The following is a 26,216-nucleotide window of genomic DNA, read 5'->3' as shown; positions in this document are numbered from 1 at the left end:
AAAACAACAGAATTTTTAGAAGTTATTCCTAAGTGGTCTTCAACTCCTCTCCACTACAATGAACCCTCTGGTCATTGAGATCCTTCTAAAGCACTGCTAATCATGTACCTAAATTTATTAAAAAATCATCTTCCTTCATTGTTGACAACAGGAATGGCAAATAGGCTTCAGCTCAAGAGCCTATCCCAAGGCATTTACAGATCTCTGATAACTGATGGGTGCTGTCTGCCACAGCGTGCAGGTACTTTCTTGGACTACCTCTTTCTGTTCCCAGTGTCCTTTCCAACTACCCCGTCCTGTTCTCCAGCACCATTAGAAATGTACCCTGAAAGATGTACAAATGCATCCAAGAACTATGTACCCCCCAAATACCAACACCATGTTTGTCAGGCCTTGCACATATTGTGAGCACCCTTCATTCCACTGCACACTGGTTCACACTACTTGCTGTGCCTTGCCCATTCTCTCTAAGTCAAGGAACTCTGCTCATCCATAAATCCCGTGTATCCTGTTCAAGAAGTCCATGCTCCTGTTGGTCCAGGTCAGGCTCCTCGGACATGTTCTGTCCCAGAAACTTGTTCTTTCCTTCAGAGACCTTATCCTAATTTGAAGTCACAAAGTCAGCAATGTCGCTGTGTGATGACTGTCTGAGTCCCTCATCACACTCCCAGCACACAAGAGAGTGGACTGTACCCTTCTGTGCCCTCTCCACCTACTCGACATCTCAGCACTAACCACTGGTCTCCCGTGGGTGCCCAATACATCCCTCCTAAATAGATGGAGAGCCTGAAGGTACTTCCTTTCTCACGTGCCTTTTAGTAAATTTTTCACCAACCAATTCAGTATGAAGCCAAACTTCAAGTAAGAAGGGGAGGGAAAAAAAGTGAGGTATTTATTTAAAACTCCGATGGCCTCTTGATGGTTCTTAAATTTCAATGAGTAGCAACTGCTTACTTTGGCCCTCCTTGGCCCGAACTCTTCCATTACCCTTGACTGAAGGACAGATCTGTCTAGATTCCCTATATCATCACTGGAATGCATGTGTCAAAATATCCAGAGATCTGAAGGAAAAATGGGATGTCTCTCCTTTTCTCCTATTGAGCTCTACTGATGCACTAATCTGTTAAGCGCCAAAGTCAGAGGTTTTGTTTTACAGTGACCTCTAAAGACCAAAATGAGAATTCTGGTTAGTAGATTAAAATCTAGGAGAACAAAGGAAAAAGACATAACTCTCCCCAGGGAAATTCTGGTTCCAGAGTTTGCCAGCAAATAAAACCCTTCCACCAGTAACCTTAGATTTTATTGACAATAGAGTTCCAGTCCTTAACAGGGAAAAAACACCTGGGATATTGAGGGAGACTCTATTGCAAAGTGAACACTGAGAAGAATTTGGCTATTGTATTGACTCAGGGTCACCTGGAGAATGATGTCCTCCAGCACAGCATTCCACATTATACACATGTTATTTGGGGACTTTCAGGGATCTCAAAAAGGTTCCAGTCTAATATTTTTATGCTACAGGTGAGAGAATCAGAAAGGTCTTATAATTCAATCTATGAGACACTCCATAAACCAGCATTTTTCAAAGAGTGTTCCTTGAGCCCAATTTTGTGAGATGTTAATATTTGTTTCACAAAAGCAGGGGGAAAATGTCATCAAATATGTTTGGGAAATATTGGTGTAAGCAAAGTCCAACAAGTGTCTACTATAGGAATTCTCAGAGCTTTTAGTTTGTTAGTAGGTGATAAAAGAGAGAGTATAGCAAAGAATTTCAGAGTCAAACCCTTTCTCATGACTGTTTCCCAGAACCATAACTGCTAAAAAGTGTTGGGCAAGCAATGCTGTTTTAGCCCATGCTGAAAGGGACTTCTTCAGGGGGAAGCTGGGAACTGGAAAAGGGAGAGACAGTTGTCTTAAGGAGCCTCTGAACAAACTACAAGCTACAAGACAAAAACAGAAAGAAAACTTCACAAGGAGAGTTGCAAGGCCGAAAAGAAAAGAAAAGAAAAGAGAAAAGAAAAAAGAAAAGGAGAGGAAAAAGAAAAAGAAAAAGGAAAAGGAAAAGAAAAAGGAAAAGAAAGAAAGAAATCCAACCATTCTGGCAGGGGCATTTCCTAGTAATGAGACCCTTGCTGCCTGGTTCACTGAGGCAGCCTGTGCCCTGGGGTCAAGCAAATAGCTTCTCCACATAGTGGCTGGTACCACCTGCTCTGCTCTCCCCTAAAGGCCTCACAATGGAACCCTTATACACAACTGTGCAGGAACCAGACTCCTCCAACACCCCTTCACGTGGGATGTAAAATGGAGATCAGGAGCCTTTGAAGTAAATGCACTCTGCCTAAATCAATTCAGCCTTTGGTTATAATTGGATAACCCTGCCTTCAAGTGTTGTCTAGTATAGCAGTCCCCAACCTTTTGGGCACCAGGGACTGGTTTTGTGGAAGACAGTTTTTCTATGGACAGGGGATGGTTTTATAGCCTGCCACCAAATGCACCTTAAGTGTTACTTTGCTACTCACTGATAGGGTTTTGATATGAGTCTGCAAGCAATTAATTTATGATGGTCCCTCTGCAGTCAAGCCTCTCTGCTAATGATAGTCTGTATTTGCAGCCGCTCCCCAGCACTAGCATTACCGCCTCAGCTCCACCTCAGACCATCAGGCATTAGATTCTCATAAGGAGCTTGCAACCCAGATCCCTGGCATGTGCGGTTCACGGTAGGGTTCATGCTCCTATGAGAATCTAATGCCTCCGCTGATCTGACAGGAGGCAGAGCTCAGGTAGTAATATGAGCGATGGGGAGTGGCTGTACATACAGATAAAGCTTTGCTCACTTGCCTGCCACTCACCTCCTGCTTGTGCAGCTTGGGGATTGGAGACCCCTGTTCTAAAAAACCTCCAGGATTGGAGACTTCACAATTTTGTCCATAATACCTTATAGTGATCACCAACGTGACCATACAGCCCAATCAATCCCAGTCCAACTTCACACTCTTGTCCTGGCATGATCATTATTATCACATTCCTTTTACACTCCAGTATGTCCTAGTTTGGGACAATCCACTGTGTAGTCACCACGTTGATGGTTCACCTGTCCATCACTTCCTACTCTGGACCTGGCTCTGGAGTAATGACTGGAATACAAAGCTGAGTAACACAGTCCCCAGCCCCCAAGTACTCAGGAATGAAAGTCAAGACAAGGAGGGGAAGGAAACCACTTAATGACAACACCAAATGATGAGAGGCACACATAGGTCCATGCCATATGCTGTTGGGATCTCAGGGCAGGAGGACAGGTGAATCAAAGGAACACGGCAGGTTCCTCAGTGTGAAGGGCAAGAAGATACTTGCCCTACTCAGTGACTCAGTGACTCAGCTACTCAGTGACGGAAGCTAATCAGCTCCACAGCCTGGGGTTGGGGACCCTTAGTCTAATGTACCTGTGACTTGTTAAACAGTGAGTGCCTTCCATTTCACAGGAAATAGCCTTTGACTACATAAAGCTATCTTTGTGGGAAGTTTGTATTTCTCTTCATGCTTACAAAGTGCTTTGGGAGAGAGGTCAGTATAAAATATAGATTTATTACCACTACTAGCAATAGTAAAAGTGTTATGAAGTCATTTATTCTACCTTTGATATTGGGAAAAAAAAGAAAAAGCCGATTCTCCTATGTGCAATGGGAGCTCAGCCTTGAAATATAAACATCCAAGCCCTGGCTGGCGTAGCTCAGTGGATTGAGCACGGGCTGGGAACCAAAGTGTCCCAGGTTCGATTCCCAGCCAGAGTACATTCCTGGGTTGCAGGCCATAACCCCCAGCAACCGCACATTGATGTCTCTCTCTCTCTCTCTCTCTCTCCCCCTCCCTCCCCTCTCTAAAAATAAATAAATAAAATCTTTAAAAAAACTCAAAAAAATTTCTTTTAAAAAAAAGAAATATAAACATCCACCTCTGCCGTGTGTGCCAGGTCCTAGCTGCAGGTGTGTGAGAGGCACTAGCTGCAGGTTTGGCCATTCAGCTCTAGGGCCTGGGATTTCTTTTCTGCAGTTGAAAGCTACTTCTTCCTAAGTAGGCAGAGCCATGGGATACATATGCAGCAACAGAATAGGAGAAAGCATCCAATGCTCATCCCAAAGTATAAGAAGCAGCTTTGCTTTGGTGCTCAGATTTGTTTTATTTTTCTTTCCATATTTACTTCACTAGAATGATTTTTCATAAAGTTAGCTATAGGACTTTAACAAAGTCCATGGTAGAAGAACAAAGAGTGATTGCACTGGTCCACTGGAAATTCAATCTAAAAAACTCTATTCCTCAGATCTTCTGAGTCAAGGTGGCCAAAGACCATCCACCCTAACACTGTTTTGTTTTGTTTTGTTTTTACGTATTCTTTAGCTAGAATTCCTCATGAGCAAATAGTTACTTCCATTCAAACATGTGCCACTGAGGAGAAATGGAGAAAGACAGGTCTTTCATGAAGGTCAACATCTGGAAGCCTTTAAGTATTTAATTTGTTGAGCTCGTTAATTTTGGTTATAAGAATGGACAGGTTATTTCAGTAAATACTGGGTTGGCCAAAAAGTCCATTTAGTTTTTTCCATAAAATAAAAGACACATTTTTTCATTTTCACTAATAACTTTATTGATTTGAATATTTTGAGTATGCCTGCTACCTCCTACTATTGGCTCCTAGTGGGTAGAGGTCAAGGGTGCTGCTAAACATCTTCCAGTGCATATGACAGCCGCACAGCAAAGAATTGTTTGGCCAAAATGTCAATAGTACCGAGAAACTTTGCTAACCACTTTTGACATCTTCAATTAGCACCTTCTCCATACACTGCACAAATCCTTTTTTGTGTTTCAGTTGCATTTTTACCTTTCTTGAAATAATAAAGCATAATACACCAAAAACGCTGCATATTTTATTCCGTCTTGAATATTAAAATGGCTGCACAAAAATTTACTAAGTTTAATTAAGTTTAATGCATGCTGATACGACAGCTGTCACAATACAATCTAACAAAGTTGTTTCTAATGAAGTTAAAGACAACTAAGCACTACTAGAGCCAGTGTATGGAAAAAACTAAACAAACTTTTTGGCCAGCCCAATATTAGCAAACATCTCACATAAATCTCAGTCTATGAGGCTGTGTAATTCTTCACAGTAGTTATTAAGGCTGAAAGACACACGTTTTCCTCAAAGCCCAGCTTGCATTACTTACCCCAACAAAAATCCCTGCCCCTTATTTGGCATTGTAGTAAAGTATACTAAGGCTGACAAACTGCTCAGAGAGAGTCATTTTTAATATGAGAAAGACCAGAATATGTGTAAGTGCTGCCAGGAAGATCAAATAGACAGATCACAGCAGGGATACAAGGGAGAGCATGAGTAATTAATAGTGTATGTTTCCCAAGACTGCGGAAGAGAAGAATGCAGAGTACAAGGGAGTTGAGAGGAGGAAGGCAAAGAGGCTTGCAGATAAGGGGACAGGAACTCCTCTTCCTCGCCTTCTCTACCTACTCTTTAAGAGAAGTTCATTTACTAAGAGGATGAGGGATATAGAAAATTAGACATGTTCTACAGATACCAGAACTGGATGAACCAATACAGGTCTGCAGTAAAGGTCCAGTTTAAGCAGAGACCATGAATTTATAGTGAAACCCACTTATCAGATGATGTAATGTTATCTAGCAGTGTTTGTCTGACCAGGTACCACAAAGACAAGTGGCTGCATTACTGATTATTCAAGGTCAGGGATGTTCAGACAAGGAATGCCAATTTGCAGAGATGTTAAAAATAAAATGAAATGAAAATAAGGGGAACCCTTAGCTGTCTTGACCTCGAGGGGCTCTCTCTGACCCCACCCAGCAAGGGATGGCCTAGGACAGAAGTCCTAGAAGCCAGCGTTCATCAATGCAAAACCCCAGAGACTTTCTCTGTGTTCTGCAGCCATACTTCCTCCTAGTTTGGGTATGCAGGGAAACCACCTGAAGCTGAGTACACAATAGGTCCCCCAAAAATGATGAATAACAAGTCTATGATGTTCTTTTCCAAAAAGCAACAGTGGGAGCTCAGAATTTTTTATTTATTATTTAGTCTGAGCAAAACATTGATTATTTATATAGTTGCAATTGACCTTTGCTATAAAACTTCCCAAAGAAATCATGTTCTGTTCTGGCTGGCGTGGCTCAGTGGATTGAGCACCAGCCTGCAAACCAAAGGGTTGCTGATTCGATTCCTAGTCAGGGAACATGTCTGGGTTGTGGGCCAGGTCCCCAGTGGGGGGCATGTGAGAGGCAACCACACACTGATGTTTCTCTCCCTCTCTTTCTCCCTCCCTTCCCCTCTCTCTACAAATAAATCAAAATCGAAAGAAAGAAAGAGAAAGAAAGAAGAAAGAAAGAAAGAAAGAAAGAAAGAAAGAAAGAAAGAAAGAAAGAAAGAAATCATGTCCTTTCTCCTTTGCTAGTAAAAGAAAGGAAGGGAGAATATAAGGAAGAACCAAAGGAAGAAGAAAAGGAGGAAGGGAGGGAAGGGAGAAGGAAGTCAGAAGGGGAAGAAGAAAGAGAAGAAAAATAAAAGGAAGGTAATTTTCTATATGTTTTGAAATATGCCTAAGAAAATGACTAATAAAATGCTCTAATGAATTCTTAAGTAATTCTAAGAACCCAAACTGTCGCCATTCATTACGGGTTTGGATTCATTTTGAAGTCTGTGAAGCTCTTACTGGGCCTTATTACTTCTCTTTGCATACTCCATTTATTCTGATAATATAACTTTTTCCACATGGCAGCTTGTATTGTATATCAATTCTGTTTGACATGACTTTGAAAGATTTACAGTCATAGGAACAGTGATGGACAGAAATTCATCCAAAAACTAAGGAGCATTAGATCATGTAAAGGAAATTCATACTTAATTTATGTTTTAATGTATTAACATGAGAATTTTCTTTAACTCTCAGAGCAGCTCCTTCTTCTGGTATTAGGTATACAGTCTAACAGATAATTAGACACTTAAGTAGTTACCCACAGTTCAGTACCCTGCAATTTTAAAATGTAACTGTGAGTATTCTTATTCTCCTGACTATAAAAGCACTTTCTCTTTGGTGTGCCTTCCTTAGGAATTCTTTTGAATTACAGTGATAACAATCAAGGATAGCATTTTAAGACAAAGGATGCCCATTTTAAATGGATTATAATTGCAGAAAAAAAAGAGTTGGCTCCACTGAATTTTTCTTTCCTTCATCATTAGAGCCATATCTAGTTTCCTGTAACATATAAAAACCTTAAAGCTACAGCAATTTTCTTTTCACTTCTTTGACTCAAATCTAAAGGCAGCAGCGCAACAAGCATGCATTCCTACACTTACTACTTTTAACGTAAGGTAGTAAGATGACATATATAGGAGTTACTGGATTTATAATTTATTATACTATAGTTTCTAGTTTAGCTAGGCAAAACACCCAGCTGTTTGAAAGTGGCAAGTTTCACTGGTACCAGATATCACCTGTTTTCCTGATTGTAAAAGCAATGCATGCTTTTATGTTTTCATTTTTTCACTCACAATAACTGTATCTGCTTGTTCTAAAGAAAATCATAATGATTGAGAGCAAAAATCTGGAGTGAGGCAAAAACCTGGTTCAAGTCCGGCCTCTGTCATTTATTAGAAGGTCATATTAGACAAAGAACTCGATGCCACTAAGCTTCAATCTGTTCATCTATGTAAGTGGGCTGGACATATCTCTTGAGACTGTTGTGAAGCCTTGGTTAACATGCCTAGCACCTGATGAGCCCTGTCTTAGCAGGGATGGCGAGAAGCCCAGAGGAGCTGTAATCCATCCTTTATTGAGCTAGGAACAACTTGGCAGGTTGTCCCTTCTTGGCTTCTTCAAGTATCTGGGATTCCCAATTGTCATAGTAGAGATGAGTCTCTTCTCAGTTCTGCAGCTTACACACAATGGGCTCTAGACATTCAGCCATCTCCTAGACATGGATAATCCTTAATTCATTTTCCTACTGGTTATTAAAAGAGCAAAATGAAATTAGCATTGACTAGGCTGTGCCTGCTTTCCAGTGCTGTGCTGATTTCCATCTTAATGCAATACACGGTCTCCGAGGTTCCCCACGTCACTAGAAACACATACCTCCCTACCTATGCCCCTACCCCACATCTCAGCAAGATCACAATGTCTGGATACACAAAAGTGGTTTTCAGCATACAGAGCTCTCCCAAGTTATTTTATCACAGCAGCCTTGGGAGGCAGAGGGGATGGCTGTCATCGAAGACATGGAAGCCATGAGAAATCTGAGTCTGGAATCAAAGCAACTACCTCAGGATCCCAAAGCCAATGAGTGGCAGAGCCAGGACCCAATTTCAAAACCCCCAAAGGCAGTTTCCTAATTTCTTGTTCACTGCTTCCCTGTTCTGGCACTTTAGCTGCAGGTAAACACCCTGACCCAGCAGTTCTCAGATTTGGGTTTGTTCAAGGATCATCTGAGGAGTCTGTGAAAATACAGCTACATGGGCTCTACCTCCACAGATTCAGATTTACTCATTCTGGGGTGAGGCCTGGGAGTATACAGGTTTCCCCAGCCCCAGCTGATGCTGAGGTGGCAGCGCCCTCAGGGGAACCTAGGATTCTTAGACCTCTGGTATTCTCTGCCATTGGCACCACTCCTCTCGGATGCCCAGACCATCTTCTCAACATCTTCCACAGAGATAGACGCAGTATCAGAAAGCTTAGGGTAAGCTGTGCAACAACAACAAAAAATTCCCAAGATTAGTGGCTTGCAAAAGCAAACACTGAGTCACAGACTCACATGTAGGTCCCCATGAATTGGCTATGAATATATTATATGTTCTTTTCCCTTGGAGACCTAGGCAGAATCTCATGATGGCCCTTAAAGTGTCATATGTCATTTCTACTCAGATTTCATTGACCAAAGAAAATCCCACTCCCAAGTCTGCTTGTCAAGGAGTTAGGAAGTAGACTCTACTCTTAGAAATGGGCTGGAAGCTAGTTCTAATGATAATCTTCACAATTATATAATGAACCATAGGGCTTTGACCTACAGTCTGGAATGGGTCTACCCATCCATTTTTCCTGGACTAACCAAGATTTCTTCTTCCAACTAATTATTTGCTGGCTAAGCTTCCTATTTTGCCACTGTAATAGGCTCTTGTTCTTTAACTATCCTTTTCAGGTATTGTGTTTTCTACCTTGTATTGTCTTACCCCTGAATACTTATGATTATTTAAACACCTAAGCACCTAAGTTTCAAATTCTAAAATTTTACAGTGTTGTTAATATTTCTCCATGTTAAGAAATGTGTTTTAATATATTTCAAGACAACTCTGGGTCAAACAGTGATCTTCTGTATTTTATAATATCTATTCTGCTTCTGGAGCACGCCAGGGGCTGTGGGCCACGTGTTCAATCAAAGGCAATTTTCCTCTCTCTGTTTAGCTCTGGTTCCTGACCAGCAGAGAAAATAACTATGAAGCTTTCCCAGTTTTGTAATAAACAAGCATTTCAGATGCCAGTGTCCTATTCATCATTAAAATCCATCTTACATTTCGCCCCTTTCCTGCACCCTCCCAGGTAGAGCTGATTTGGTCTCTGGGCCCCCAAAGGATGATCTCGGCCAGAGTAATATCTTATTTTCTCTGCTAAGTAAATGGCCATTGGATTATATATGATCTAATATCTCTACAAATGGGAGAACATGATTAGCACAGCGAAGAGTTACGAGACATATCAGATGCATTTCCTCACTTCAGGGTGATCAACACAAAAAAAGGGGGGTGGGCAGCAGGCCGGGAGTCGATACGAGTTTCCTATATCCAAATCTGATTTTCTGTTCTTGGGGAATTGCAAATTCATTGAAATTATAGTTTTAACCTAATAAACTGTATATAATCTCTGAAAAGCAGTGTCAAATGGGAGCAAGCTCTCAAATACCAATACCTGTCATTCTCCTGTTCTTCCCTTCTCCTCTGCCTCTCTTCCTCTGTCTTTAAAAACCTGGTAACATCCCCAATCACTTTAGTAATGAGCTTTGGGCCACCCAACCCTTAAAGGTGTGCTGAGTGTCTATTGTGTATCAGAACCTCTTCAGGCCACTGAGGACAATGCAACAAAAAAAAACTCTGTCCCTGCAGGCACAGAAATTCCATTCTAATGAGTACATGTGTCATTTTGCTTTTTGTGTTCAAAATACTCATATATTTATAACATTTTAAACAAAGTTTTACTAAACACGTACTATGTGTCATGCATAGTTCCAAATGCTGGAGATAGAATGGTGAATAAAACCGACAAAATTCCCCATATTCATGGAGCTTACGTTTGGTGAGGGCTAACTGATTATGACCGGATAAATGGGTAAAACACAGAATATGTCAAAGGCATCTAAGTGCTGTGGAGAAAAGTAAACCATGGAGGGTGAAATAGGGAGTTGTTGGGGCTGCAACTGAAATAAGCTGCCTGCTATTGATGAAGAAGACACGGAGTAAGGTGTTGGCCTAAGAGCATTCTAAGGAGAGGGAATAGCAGGTGCAAAAGCCCTGAGGCAGGAGAGGGCCTGGCATTTTCAAAAAGTCCTGATGAAGGCCCTGATGAAGGTAAGAACATACATACACAGCAATGGCATGTCTACGCTGGTTTCTATCTGTGGAATAATGAACACTGAATCATCAGCTGGGTAATGCAGAAGTGGGCAGACAGCACAGGACTATAGCCAAAAGCATCTTGAAATTACTCTCAGCACCTAAAATCAATGCACAATGATGAGAAAGAGATTAAAGAAATGATAGCAGGAAAGGCCTTTACAACCTTTCTTTGCCTGAATAGTGCCCCTTTTTAAAAAATACCACATCCAGATGTTGAAAACAGATAATTAAAATTAAAACAGAAGGTGGAATGGGGGTTTGCTGGAGGTGGGCAAAAGCGGACATTTGTAATAGTGTCAACAATAAAAATAAAGTTAAAAAAATTAATTAATTAAAACCCTTAGCCATTTTAGTCCAGAAGTTGAAAGTATTCAGCCAAAGGAAAGCCAGCACTCTCCTTCTGGAGGCAACCAGCTTATGTGTCCAGGTCTGAGTAAAGTACAGTGACCTGATGCCGTTTGTTTTTCCTTTTGGAAAACGCTAATTAATTCTCAAGAATCTCTGTAATTTTCCAGGCGGCTTATTCCTAAAAGTCTTCCTATTGTCTTCCACTCAAAGGTGACAGAAACAATTCCCTGCACCAAAATCCTGAAGAAGAAGTTGATTTTATAGCAAATACTACAAAATCATAAAGATGTATTACAAAATCAGCCCCTGGCTGGTATAGTTCAGTGGATTGAGTGCAGGCTGCCAAACCAAAGGCTCACTGATTGGATTCCCAGTGAGGGCACAGGCCTGGGTTGCAGGCCAGGTCCCCAGGTGGGAACATGAGAGAGGTGACCACACATTGATACTTCTTTTTCTCTCTTTCTCCTTCTCTTCCCCTTCCCCTTCTCTAAAAATAAACAAATAAAATCTTTAAAAAAAGATATATTATAAAATTATAAGTATGATTTCTGGTTCTAACAATTACCGCATGTGATTATTTCAGAGCTGTAATTGTCAGTGCTTTGTGTTATTTTACAATAAACATACTGTTTCCGTGATGCTATTAATATTGGTGGTGGTGGTGGCAGGAACTCAGGTCTTTTGTTAAATAAGCTCCTTCCTACTTTCTTTTTAAAAAACCCGACACTAGCAAGCCTTTTAGAACTGATGAATAGAGGCAGAATTCCTATAGTTTTAACATAGCAACTAATAAAAATCTCAGACCACATAGTGTTAACAACAACAACAAACACCTGTATTTAAAAATGGACCACAATTTGGATGCTGACACAGACACTTAGAAGCTGTTTAAAAGCCTTGGCAGTTACTCAACCCCTCTGACCCTCTGTAAAACAAGGAACATTATTATACCTGTGCCATAGAGCTCTTAGAAGAAAAAGTGACATCACCTGTAAGATGGTTTATGCCATACCTGTGCTCAAGGCATGTTAGTTAATATGATAAATAAATAACTTGTAGATACCTACTCATTTACACCAGGATCTGGCCAAAAGCCATACATGACGGATATTATTTTCGCATATATCTTTCTCTGGGTCTCCTTCATTATGGGGCCCGGGGTGGGGGGAGTCCGGAAGGCAAGGAAAGCCTTCCAGGTCTTATGAACTGGACATTGAGTGTTGTATTAATTTCATCTTGGGCTGTTGCTCACCTGAGTCATACTATCCTAGATTTCTCTTGGTTTTGTCTTCCCAGTGGGAAGACACTTCCGCTTTGTGAAAAAGAGATTGTCCTTTGTTAATAAAATTCTACTTTATCTCTAATCAGAATTCTAAAGTGTATTAGTTTTAAAATGGTTAAATCATTTCTTTAGTAGTTTAACTTCTTTTATGCAGAGAGCATCCAAGAGGAGAATCGTTATTAAACACTAAAAAAAAAAAATGCCTCTCAAAGCAGGACCGGCTGTTTAATAAATAATCCATTGAATTCTTGCAGCCCTTTCTTTCAGATAAAAAGCAACTGCTACGCCCGCTAGAAACCCATCACAGCAAAATCCACACCCCGAAGAAAGTGTCTAATAGACTGAAATGACAGTACAAAGGACTGAAAGGCTTGTCTTTGTAGACAGAACAAAGATGTCTCTGGCAATTACAGGCAGGTTTTGTTTGTTTTAGCTGTGCTCAAGGGGAAGTCTGGGGAAACCAAAGCACTTGGGGTGCTGGCAGGGGAGCCCTTCCTCCCAGGCAGGTGGCAGAAACATGTAAGTTGGGGGAGGGAATAATGATCAGATCAGTCCTTGGTATGGGACTATTGTAAATATAACATAATTGGAGTCTCATGATTTTTATCATACAGCTATTCTAATGTTTTATTTTTGTCTACTATATGGATATATGCTTTTATATTCATGTGGAGATAAACCACGATAAAAGTGAAAGTCTAAAACAAATTCACCTCCCGGGACCTTCATCAATTTGACTGCCAAGGCCCTTCACACCCAGGCCTGCTCTCCCGTTTTAGAGTCTCCTGTCTCCTCTGTCCTCACACCTGTGCCCCATGCTCTGGTCAGATCCACGAATTGTGGTCTCCAAATAAGACATGCCCTCTGATAGTTTTAGCAGCTGCTTCCTCCCCTGGCCTGTCCTCCTCCCACACAAGCATGCTTCCGGCCCAGGGAGCGTCTCCTCTCAGGAGCCCCCTCCCCTTCCCCAGGCAGAAGGTCTGGCCCCCTGCCTTGTGCCCATGCTGCTCAGGGCCACACTTTCTTCAGGGCTCAGAACCCCGCACACTATTCACAGGTATGTCTTCCCATGAGATGGAGATACTCACCTTCACGTGCCAAGACGCAGCATAGCCCTTGACACAGAGAGAACTTCAATTAATATTTAAATGAATGAATAAATCAATTAATATAAATTAATGAATCAAATCTATCTCCCTAACTAATATGGTGCTTTTGGTTTGTCTTCAGCCCTCCTGAAACTGGCATTTGCCCTAGAGCTTCCTAGAGCTAAAGAGGTTGCACACCTCGGGCAGCTAAGGATTTGCATATCCACTGTGTAGTTCCACTCTCCTGAGGGGCCTCCAGACCACATTAGAAACTGCTGTCAGGGAAAGCTCTGTGAAAGTGAGACCAAAGCTGGCTTTGGACAAAATTTTGGACAAGTCCAGATTTGGTTTCTGGATAAGACTGAAAAGGCCAATTTGTAAAACAACTCAGTCTCTGGTAACCAAGTAATCCAGGTAATTTTGCTCACTGGGGAAAAAAAAGGTCCTCTCTGATCATCTGGAGGTCTCAGGCCCAGCCTCTGAAAGCACATGGGGGCTCGTGAGCATGTGCAGGCAGAGATCAGAGGCCAGCTCGGGCATGTCCAACGATGGCCCTGAACCAGGGAAGCCACAAGCCACTCTGGTGAAGCAGAGGGCCTTCTTGAACCCAACCTTATTCTGGAGAAAAGCATTAGAAAGGGACAAGTGTCAAAACTTAGTTGCATGACCACATTGTTCTTGAGTCTACCCAAGAAACTTGATGGTCTGGGTATTTCACACTAAAAATACTTATTCTCTATCTACCCCAAGCCCAAGCTCTGTCATGCCACCGCGTCTATGGTTACCCTCTGCCCAAGAGGGGTTGTCGGTCTAGCAAAAAGGGGCAGAGAAGTGAATAAGGTCATGCAGTCATCTGCCCTGGAAACCGTTACACAGCGGGTTTCCGTTGCTGTGGAGCCAAACTGGTACAGCCACTACAGACAACCGTGTGGAGGCTCCTCAGAAAACTCAGAATACAGTTACCCTATGACCCAGCAAGACCCCACTTCTGGGTGTCTACCCAAAAGATTTGAAAATGAATGTGGAAACATATGTGCCCCTATGTTCATTACGGCATTATTCACGGTGGCCAACACATGGAAACAACCATAGTGTCCTTCGATAGAGGACTGGATAAAGAAGATGTGGTGCATGTACACAATGGAAGACTACTCAGCCATAAGAAAAGTTGAAATACTGCCATTTATGACAACATGGATGGATCTTGGGAATATCATGTTAAGCAAAATTAAGTCAGATGAAAAAAGTCAAGAACCATATGATTTCACTCACATGTGGGATATAAAACAGGAAGCAACAAATGAACAAACGAGAAAAACAAAAAAGCTTCACAGACACAGACAACATCATGGTGGTTACCAGAGAAAGGGGTGGAGAGAATAAAAGGTAAAGAGGGTCAAATACATGGTGATGGAAGGAGATTCGACTTTGGGTGGCAGGCTCACAATGCAATATACAGATGATGTACCATAGAATTGTATACTTGAAACCTATATAATCTTATTAATCAATGTCACCCCAGTAAAAATAACTTTTAAAAAAAGAAAGAAGAAAAATAAAAAAATTCCACCAGGAATTTTTTCCTCAGAGCTCGGAGGATCAGGAAAGGGTTCAAAGAGGAGGTCACTCCAGATAGAGGTTTACAAAGTAGTGACAGTTACGATGGAGCAGGGGTCAGGGGAGAGGACGTGCAGATGAGGGGGCACCACAGAGCAAGGTGGGCTCTCGGAGGGCATATGTGTGGGGGACTTCCGACAGTTGATGGGACTAGCATGCTGAGGAGGCGGGCAGGTAAAAGGCTGGGTGGGTAGAGGGGCCTCATTGTTAGTGCTTTGATGTACCAGGCTGGGGAGTCTGGACTCTAGCCCGTAGATGATGGGAGACCCTTAAAAGGATCAGAAAGGGTAAGAGGACCCAGAAATGAAGCCATTTCTGTACTACTTAATTCACATATGATATCCACTGGCCCTGAGACTCTCTTTTATAATAAGAATTTGAGGTAAGCAAGCACTTTTTTGCACCAAGTGCCAAGAGCTTTCAATACCCGTAACTCATTTCCATTCACTTGCTCCTGTCCTACATAATCTACTGGAGATCTGTATACTTCCAACTGTCTGAGATATTTGATTCACTCAGAACCAAGCCCGTCCCTTCCAGTATGATGGTATTTACCCTACTAGGTCATAGAACATGGGCAAGATTTAGCTCCTTCTTGTGCCTGAAGATTCACCCCACCCCATAGCTTAAGGGCTGCTATGCCTCCAACTTGGCATATTTCCAAACCCTCACATTTCACTAAATGTGAGTCTGGCTTTCTCCATAATACATCAAAGCCACACACCATGCATTCTACCCCCAGGGGCGCCGGCATCAGACTTAGCTAGCCCCAGCCCAGACCCCCTGAATGAAGCGGTATGGGGGCAACTCTGCGTTGCAGCAGGACCCCCAGTCTAGATTCAGGCAAACTTCAGAAAAATCATAGCCTCATGAGTACTTTGAAGGTACTGGCTCTAACTTAAGTAACAGTGATTTGGGAATTTCAAGGAAATAGATGTTTATAGTTCCTCTAAAATATAGAGTTCCTAAGTTGAAAATATTATAGTAACTGCTATAAAGGCTCATGTTGTTTTGCTAAATAAAATGATCCTTAGGCATCTCATGTCTCTGCCTCACTATCCTCACTTGTGGTGTCGAGGGTACCGACTTCACACCTTTCCTTTCCAATGTCAGTTTCTTTTGCCTGAAGCCTTACTTGAAAGCATTTGGAAAATGTGTTGGTCTCTGTTCTCCCACTTCAAAAGCCACCAATGCAAGGAGGCTGTAGTTAACTCAATCACATACTTTTAGCTTAGCCCTTAAATAAGTATGGGTGGGTAGTAAGGGGTAGTCAGGGGCTGTGAGAGACTGGAAGAGGGAATGAAGGACCCAGGCTTGGGGTGATGGACTGGAGTTCACCAAGATGACCCAGCAAACCTATACAGAGGCAGTGTAGCCAGGGAACAACTGGGGGTACTGACCTTAAGACAGAATGTGGCACAATGGGAGTTAACAGCAAATTTAATATTGTTCAGTATTCAAAGGAGCCTTTTTCTTTGTGGAGTAAAATGAAGCTATTTCACTGGATATAAAAAATGGCAATATTTCTGACTGTCCCTGTGTATTTTTAGCTGTCAAGATGACTATCTTATACCACAGTTAATGCATGATTTTCAATGGTTCAGATTTTCCATGTTGCAGATTTGGTTGTGACATTTTGGGATCTCTTTGTTTGTTAATAATTTAGAGTAATTTTTATCTGAATTCTAACAGATTTGTTCTTTTGGACCCTCTTCTCTTTTAAAAATGACAAAGGAGGAGAAAAAAAAGGGAAGTAAGCATTTCAAAACCATCTTGTCCAGTCCCCCGCCCCATGTGGGAATGTATTTCCATTTGAGCCATTTCGGACACTAATCTGTTTGGACACAAATGCCATGACATTCAAACCGAGCATCCAAGTCTGGGTTTCCTCCAGACACTCAGACACCAGAGGTGCTAAAATGAGGAACATAAGGGGTTTTGAGCATAAAACATATGTCAAGTCAAGGCATAAAACTACTAGTTTATCAATTTTAAGGAGTCCATGCTCACTCCCACGCACTGTGGTAAAGGGTGGTGGTTTGGGACCATCTGTCCCGGTGCACTTACACAATTTGGTACTGCATCTTCGCATAGGACACTGTTGGAATACTGGGCAAGTTTTTAGTGGGCAACTGAAAAAAAGGATATGAAACACTTTAGAGATATTTTGGACAGAGCTGATCCATATCAGGTGGAAGACACACTCATACCCTGCTCATAGCAGGATAAACTGCACAACTTCATGAGAATGTAAGCTTTATGAGGATGGAGGCCATACATCCCTTGTTCACATGATTTTGCTTCAGTGCCTATTACTGCCTGAAAATATAGGTGCTTTAAGATATTTGTTAAATAAGTACATGACTTAGCGGGAATCTGGCTGTAAGTTTGGACCCACAATTTTGCCTTTAGAAAATTATTCTAAAGAAACAAGCATAGATGAGATCAAGGATTTAGTTATGCAGATTCTCATCACGATGTTGTTAATGATATCCAAAAAAGTATGAGAAACAAATGTAAAAAATAGAAGAGGGTTTAAATTATGATACATCCACAAAATGGAGTGCTATGAAGTTATTAAATTGGTGTTATATGAAAGCACCTAACTACAGGGAAAGATGAAAGCGGTTGATAAATATAAAAACAGATTACTGATATTTACTAACTACAGTATTTATCAAAATGACTATAATATTTATCACAGGGTCTTAGAATTAATTCTATTTCCTTATTTTTGTTTATTCTTTACTTTCTATAGTGAATAGGTATTACATATATTTGTAGCAATAAGATATTAAAAATAAAACAACATTAAAAGATTTTTCTCTTCTCTCTCTCACCTGTAAACTATAGGATGATACCTGGAATTTCTATCTCCATCAACTAAGCTATTACCAGAGGTCATCAGTAAATTTCTTTTTTAGTTTCTGTTTAGTTCAGATGAAAATTCAAAGAAAGACTCAAAGTGTTAAAAAGGTACGAAGGGGGACAGGTTTTCCTTTATACTAAGAGATGGTCTTTTTCAAGTCAGAAGTGTTGGGGCCGTTAACAAACACAGCAACAAACCAGAATCTCATCCCACTAGAGGACTGTGTGGATGTTCCAAGAGCGCTGGTTGTGGTCAGTGAGGGCTGGGGTCCCTGTCTATGGACACGGCTGTAAAGACCTCTGTGAAGATGCCAAGTGACTCTCGGTGAGGATCAATGTCCTCAAACCGATGAAATGGACGGATTGGCACCAATGGCTACCCTTTCTTCTAAGTTGGCATCCAGCTCACTATCTTAGCTCACATTGCTATAACAGAATTCCATAGACTGGGTGGCTTAAACAACAGACATTTTCTCACAGCCTAGAAGGCTGAGAAATCCATGGTCAAGGTACAGCAGGTTCCTGGTAAAGGACCTCTTCCTAGATTGTAGACAGCCACCGTCACACTGTAAGTTCAAATAACATGGCTTTCACACCGTGTGAGAGAAAGTCTCTTTCTCTAGAAAACCACTAATCCCATCATGGGGGCTCCACCCTCAGGACATCTTCCAATTCCAATTACTTCTCAAAGGCCCCATTGTCTAACACCATCACATCGGGGTTAGGGCTTCAACATATAAATTTTGGGAAGATACTAATATTCCAAGGGGAGCACACACCCTTCTTTTGTCTACTTTCTAGCCAGGCATAGCTGAAAACACAACCCTGAGGAATGCCAAGTGAACTCTGTGCAATGGCCGCAGCACAAAGTCTATGGTGTGGAGCTGGCTGTCACCCAGTGAAGAGCAGCAGTACCATGTGCTGAGCAGGAAGCCACTGACTGACAAGGAAAAGGAGGAGGCAGCCTTTACTGGCCCTTCCAGGGGCCATGCATGGCTCCCTCCATTTCTTGTTCCAAGCTTCACATGATTTCTATGAGCTGGTATTACAGTTTACATTTTACCCATAAGAAAACAAGGCTGAAGCAGGTTAGGTCACATAGCTAAGAAGTGATGGAATTGACCTTAGAACCCAGGGCTGGCTGGCTCTAAGGCTAGTCGTCTTCCCACTTATTCATGTATACTATTGGACTTCTATTTCTAGGAGAGCAGGGATCTTTGTCTGTCTTGTTTACTGATGTATCCAAGCATAGAAAACTATCTATATAGTCAGTGTTCAGAATGTGTTTATGGAATAAATGAGTAAATGAATTAATCAAGACAGAGACTACAACTGGCATGGAAACATCAAACGTCTAACATCTCTCTTCTTGAGCTGAGTCTTCACAGACATTGCATACTGAACCCATTAAATTAGATGGCTGTGTCTTGATTTGCAAAGTGTTCAGAGTGACAAAGCACACACATGTCAATATGGTCCACAAATACAATTAAATTGTGAAAAGATGCCTGGGCTAGAGAAACAGTCACTCTGCTTGGAGGGATGGCTCCCATCTGACAGTAATGCAGTACCACCCCCCAACAGGCTCTTTTTCTCCTGAGGCTGCCCGTTCAGATTTCCACCTGTCCTGGCTGCAGCTGCCCACTGGGACAGGAGAGCTGCCAAGCAGAGATGAGACCAGGGCAAGCTGCCATCAGCAGATACAGCCATCCTGATGTCTTCCTCCTTTGCAGCTGGCTTTACACTTTTTATTTCAGCCCTGTCCTTGAACATGGTTCAAGCAAAGCAGTTTAACATTTTAGTCAGTCTCCAATTCAGCACATTCCCAATTCAATTTAAACGATGCCAAACTGCATTTATAGTCATCTCACATAGGCATTTCCCCTGAGCAATTTCATTGGAAATCTTCCCCCATGCAATTTCTATTAGAGTCTTAAGTTCAGAACCCCACCCAAAGACTGTAGAAAAAACAGGATTAACTGAATTCTGGGAGATTAGTTTTTGTACGTGTGTCTAGGACAAGGCATGGTTTACTTTTGGTACCTAGAACCAACACCAAGAACAACTTTTCTTTATGCCTGTGGGTGTCAAAATAAAATAAAACTTTGAACAAAGTATTTGAACCCCATCAGCCTCACCTGCCTGTTCTGTAAACAGGAGCCAACATAACCGTAGGAAATCTTGTGAATGTTCAATGAAACAGCGCAGCACCCCACGTACTCTCATGGCCGGAGTCATCACCAGGACCCGACAGGACACACGGCTTCCTCAGGCCTCAGAGGCAGCGGGTGCTGCCTCTGGAATTAGTGCCCAAGTCTCCCCACTCTGTGTCCACCTGCCATACTGTCACACCTCTTAGTTTTAGACAGGAATTGGAGTGGACTGCGCAGCATATCCTGGCCATTTTCAGTCTAAAAAGCCAACTAGTATTTTTTAAAAGAAAGTACATACAAATTTCATTTCAAATAATTTAGTTTTTTTAAGATTTTTTAAATTTATTTTTAGAGAGGGAAGGGAGAGAGATAGAGATAGAGATAGAGATAGAGATAGAGATAGAGAGAGAGAGAGAGAGAGAGAGAGAGAAACATCAATGTGTGGTTGCTGGGGGTTATGGCCTGCAACCCAGGCATGTACCCTGGCTGGGAATCGAACCTGGGACACTTTGGTTCCCAGCCCGCGCTCCATCCACTGAGCTACGCCAGCCAGGGCATAATTTAGTTTTTTACTCTCAGGATGTTGAGATACTTCACCTCCCACTTGCATAATTTTGTCAGTCAGAATATGAGACTGGAGTATAATTATTATTTGTGTTATTCATGGAATAATAACTACTCCTTCATTTAAAAAGTAGGTGTGTAAAACATTTTTTATTTTCCTACAGAACACAAAAAAGCTGTCACTTAAAAAAATTCAGTAAATTATCTCCAAACATGTTCCTGAATTAGGGTAAATTTGTGCTGCCAGATACTTTAGTAAATATTTAGGTTCAATCAAAATACTGTTCTAATAGGCTCACAAGAAATGCCTAACAATAACATACAGAAACCACTGTTTGGTTGTGTTGATGAATTCCCAAATGAAGTGTCAAGTAACTTGGCATTTGAAATCATCAGAGAGATTCAAGGACCACAGGAACACAGTTAACATGCTGAAGATGAACATCGAGGACCTCCCTGCACTGCCTGGGTCTCACCGCCAGCACTGGGGCCCAGAGCCCTCACAGCTTGAAGGGCAGCCTGCTCACATACTCAGCACACAGCGAGTGCTCCGGAGTTGGACAGGCCTGAGTTCAAGTTCGGGCCGCACCACTTCCCAGCCCTGTGACCCTGAGCAAGGAAAGATTTAAATGTCCATTTCTGCACTTGTAAGGGGGATGTTAATAGTAGTCTCACAGGGTTTACTGTGAGGTTGGATGAGATAATAGAAAATGAAATTTAGGGAACTGCTTAGCATATGACAAGCTCCGAAGGAATGTCCTATGTTTATTTAGTTGATGTTTGTTCATTTATCTAAATATCTGCTTAATACCAGGTTGATGACATGCCCTGTTGGCATGTCACAAACACCGATGACAGACTCCAAACACCTGTCCAGGTGGTCAGGCCAGATGAACTTCCTGCATCAGGGTCCTAGCAGTGTTCCCTGCCTTAATGGAGTGCCACCTACAGCATTTGGAAGGCACTGTGGCACCCACTAGGTTCAATTTCATGTTTTTCTGGTAACGTATTAGCTCTAGGCCTGGGACAAATCATTTAAACATTCTGAACTTTGGGTTTCCTCAACTGCACAATGAGGAAAGTCTCTGAGAGATGTCACGAAGGTCGCGAAGACTGAACAAAAGAATATGGTAAAGAGACAAGAACAATGATTAACCTGCCAAGCCCTCTTGTAAATGTTTGTTAGTACTGGGATAAGAGACACACCTGCATTATTTTAAATGTTTTCAACCACTGTGTAACATGTCTACTTTACAGAAGAGGAAACAGAAGCTAAGAAACATTAATTCCTACATCCAAGGTCACATAACTAACAAGCATCAGAGCCAGAAACCAAACCCACTTGGTCTACTCCAAAGGCCAGGACACATTACCGCCACCTTATACTACCTCCCCTGGCTCCTTCAGAATTCAATAATATAGGTCGCAGTTCAACTCTGCATCTGAACAGCAGATTCACTAGGCATTTGACTCATTCTATAAACTGTGTCCTCTACGAAATTTCTTCATCCTGATACCAATATCAATCTGAGCCAGTGGAGTGTGTGCATTGGGACTTTTCACTCAGCATATTGTCATGGTATTAAGTATAAAGAATGTGTCACTCTCTTCATCTGGGTATGTGAAATGCATCATTGTATTATATCGGAAAAAAATGAGTCTATTCTAGACATGCTGGGAGAAGCTATAAGTGTCTCTGAAACTGCTTTTGAAGTCAGTGTGGCACCAGGATGCACCCCTCCCAACCACACACACACACACACACACACAGCACAAGGACTAGGGACTGGCTGAACCCATCAAGGATGGTACTTGAAGGAGGCAAGTGGCATCATTTATGGGAGCTCTAGAAATCAGTAAAGCTTCCTCTGAAAGTCCTTCAGCATTAGGAGAAATCACAAGTTCTGGCAGGAAGGAGATGAGGTTCTCTGGAGAAACACCGTATGGAGACTTTCTTGATACTTTAGGCTAAAACGTCTCCTTCAACCCTGCAACTCCGTAACACCCGAATTAAAGTGTGAGAACTACCTGCTCACTACCCAGCCCAGCTTCCTGGAAAGGTACAGCATTGTTCCCATCATTTTAGAGGTCGGCTGTTTTGTCTACAATATAATTTGGAAGCAGTGATAGCAAACGATCTGTAGGAACTGGGCCTTTGAGGCTCCGCGTCCAGCCACACAGCCAGCACTCACTCTGGTGGCTCGGCATCCATCCAGTGGAAGACTGTGGAAGGGTGGCCATTAATCTGCCACAGGGCCTCCTTTCGCATGTTTTCAGTCCTGGCACTGACACCTTGGTGCAGGATATGGTACACAGCCACCTAGAACTAGGCAAATCTCTGCAGGGTGGGTGCCCCTTATGTCCACTGGTAAAATGCCACTCCCCCTAAAGGTGAAGTGAAACATTTACCAAGTAGAAGCTGTAAATTTTATGTAATTTAACAAATATCTGATGATTACCTACTAGCTTCACCCTGCTAACCATTAGAAGTGTGAGCACTTGAGAAAGCTACCCAACCTCCCCAAGCCTCACTCTGCTTATCTGTAAAATGGAGATACTATTACTAGAGCTTCTCATACAGCTCCTGTGTGGCTTAAATGAGATAATCCATGTGCATGAATTCATCTTTGTAAGTGCTTGGAATAACACTTGGCACCTGGTAAATGCCACATAAATAACTAACTGTTCATTAACAAATGCTTAGTTTAGTGCCTGGCAGATGGAGAGGACATCAAAGTTTGATGCCACTGTTAATATCACTGTCATTCATCGCTGTGTCAGGCACTGAGCTAGGCATGCTCATGGGAAACAGAACTAAAAACACACAGCCCATCCTCTGAAAGAGCTTCCCTTGAGTGGGGAGGAGAATGTGCCGCCTGTGGGAAGACCTCCTGTAGTCACTGACCTTGGAGTACAACTAGAATCTCTGATGGCCCCTCCCAGACCTGTCAGTCCAGGGGAGAGCAGGCATTAGCTAGAATACACTGAGGACACCCTTTAAATGACCAGACCCAGAGGGTGATGCATTTTAAGTTTCACAGTGAAAATGGAAGTGCAGAAAGCGATGTGTATTTGTGGGAGAATGAGATTAATCATGACTGACATTATCAGGAGATTCTTCAAGGAAGAGCTGGCATTTGAGAAGGTCCCTGAAAGAAAAGAAGAATTTTAAAATACTGGGTTTTTTTCCAGCAATGATGAGAGTTATTGGCTCTGGATTTCAGTGGGTCTTCCCATTGAACGTGGATGAATTTTAAAAGGATATTGCTAAATGAAAGGCATCAGTCTGAAAAGAATTCCAATTATATGACATTTTGGGTGAGGCAAAACTACAGATATGTTAAACATATCAGTGGTTGCAGGGGATTGAGAGGAGGGGATAGGGTTAAATAGAGGAAGGAAAGGGGAATTATTTAGGTTGATTAAAATCCATTCTGTATGATGCTGTTATGGTAAATACATGACATTATTCATTTGTCAAAACCCAAAGAACATTACAGCACAAAGAGTGAATCTTAAATATATAAAATTTTAAAAATAATTTAGGAACCTGGGAGATTTCCAAGATGAAATGCAGAATATGACAAAACAATGAACTACATTACAAGTATATATAAGACTAAAGGCAAAAGAATCTATACATAAACACTGTGCTCTAGCCAAGAAACTTGCTCTCCACGGAGCACAGGTTGACGGTTCTGACAAGACCACACACGTACACAGAATTGAACAAGTAAGGAAATGGTTGGTGGAGGGTGGAGTCCAGGTTTCTCACTGTGGGAGTGGGGAATTACAGACCCAAGGGAAAGAGATCAGAGTTGGAGACATCAGTGTGAACTCATGTTTACCTTAATATAGTTATGGACAACTACACATAGAAATATTTCTAGATAAGTGTATATCCCCAGGTTGGTGTCCACAGTCTCTTTCCTCGCTCCGTCTGAGAGGACCTAGAAGCAACAGCATCCAGGTGGGACAAGCACACCTGACATCCACACCTGTTTTCAACACCATTGTCTATGGAAACAAACCTGTATTCTTTAGATAAATGACTGACTCTAGGTGTGAGGCAGAAAATATATAAAATAAGCCTTAATAACCTTTAGTGTCATGAGCAAGTGCTTAAAAAAAACACACAGAACAACAGAGGTATGTCAAAAGGGCATGCGAACCAAATAAAACAGGTCCCAAGGCCCAAGGCTGAACAAATTTGAGCAAAAAAATAAATAAATAAATGAAGTAGTACTGGATTATAATGCAAAGTTTAAAATAAATATTCTTAAGTCCAAAGAAATGAATGATTAACTAAATAAATGTGACAAAGGACAAATCTCCTGAGCAGTGGATTTCCGAGTAATGTACATGGATATTCCACCCTTGAGGAGGAGGAGCACGATTCCCACTCCTTCAGTGTGGACTGCACAGAGCGACTCCATTCCAAAGAGTGCAATGTGGAGACAGGAAAAGAAGGGTAACTCCAGAACAGAGAGACCTGGCATGCAGCCAGGGAACCCCAGCCAGCATTGACAGTGACAACTACGTTGATCACACATACACATGATAAGATGCGATGAATATAGCAATTTACCAGTGGTCTTCCTTCCAGGAATACATCTAATATAATCATGAGGACAGATATTAGGCAAATCCTAATTGATTTCCATAAACTACCTGACCAACACTGATCAAGACTATCAAGGTTGTTAAAAAGGAAGTGAGTCTCAGAAGCTGTCAGGGGCGAGAGCACGCATGTACTCTCCATTTACCTAGTTCTCATTACTAGATGCTGGGCTTCTCTCTGTGGCTTCCCTTCTGTCTGTGGGCAGCTGGAAGGTTGGCTCCTGGGTGGGAACTGGCCTCCCCCACATGTCTAGGGATTGGCAGCTGCAGCTGGTGGTGAGATGTGACTGGGCCACAGGGCTCTCATTTTCCGCAGGCCAGCTAGGCTTGTCTGCATGGCAGCTGGGGTCTGACTACAGCAAGGCAGAGCAAGCTCCATGCACAGGTATTTTTCACACTCTTAAGCATACTTTTCTCTATGCTTCATGTTTATTAATGCCCCAGGGGCCAGGGCAAGTCACATAATCAAGGCTGCCATCAGTGTGGGAGGGCAACACCACAGGCATGGCTAGATGGAGTATCATTTGCAGCCATTCTTGCAATCTTCCACAAGGTCCCTGGCAGACATATTGAAAAAATCGAATGAAAAATGACTAAGTAGTGACTAAGTAGTAATAAAAACAATAGCACCCTGGCTGGCGTAGCTCAGTAGATTGAGCGCGGGCTGCGAACCAAAGTGTTGCAGGTTCGATTCCCAGTCAGGGTACATGCCTGGGTTGTAGGCCATGACCCCCAGCAACTGCACATTGATGTCTCTCTCTCTCTCTCTCTCTCTCTCTCTTTCTCTGTCTCTCTCTCCCTTCCTTCCCTCTCTAAAAATAAATAAATAAAATCTTTAAAAAAAAAAACAATAGCAAACAATTATTTACACATAGCAGGGAATTAAAACATTAAACGAACAATTCTCATTTTCATACATAAAGTTCAGAAAGGTTCAGTAATTCTCCAGAGTCACACAGACAATTAGTGGAAGTGCTAGGATTTGCACCCAGGGCTCTCTGATT

Source organism: Phyllostomus discolor, chromosome 13, assembly GCF_004126475.2.
Source record: "Phyllostomus discolor isolate MPI-MPIP mPhyDis1 chromosome 13, mPhyDis1.pri.v3, whole genome shotgun sequence".
NCBI lineage: Eukaryota > Metazoa > Chordata > Mammalia > Chiroptera > Phyllostomidae > Phyllostomus > Phyllostomus discolor.
This window is presented reverse-complemented; position numbering follows the sequence as displayed.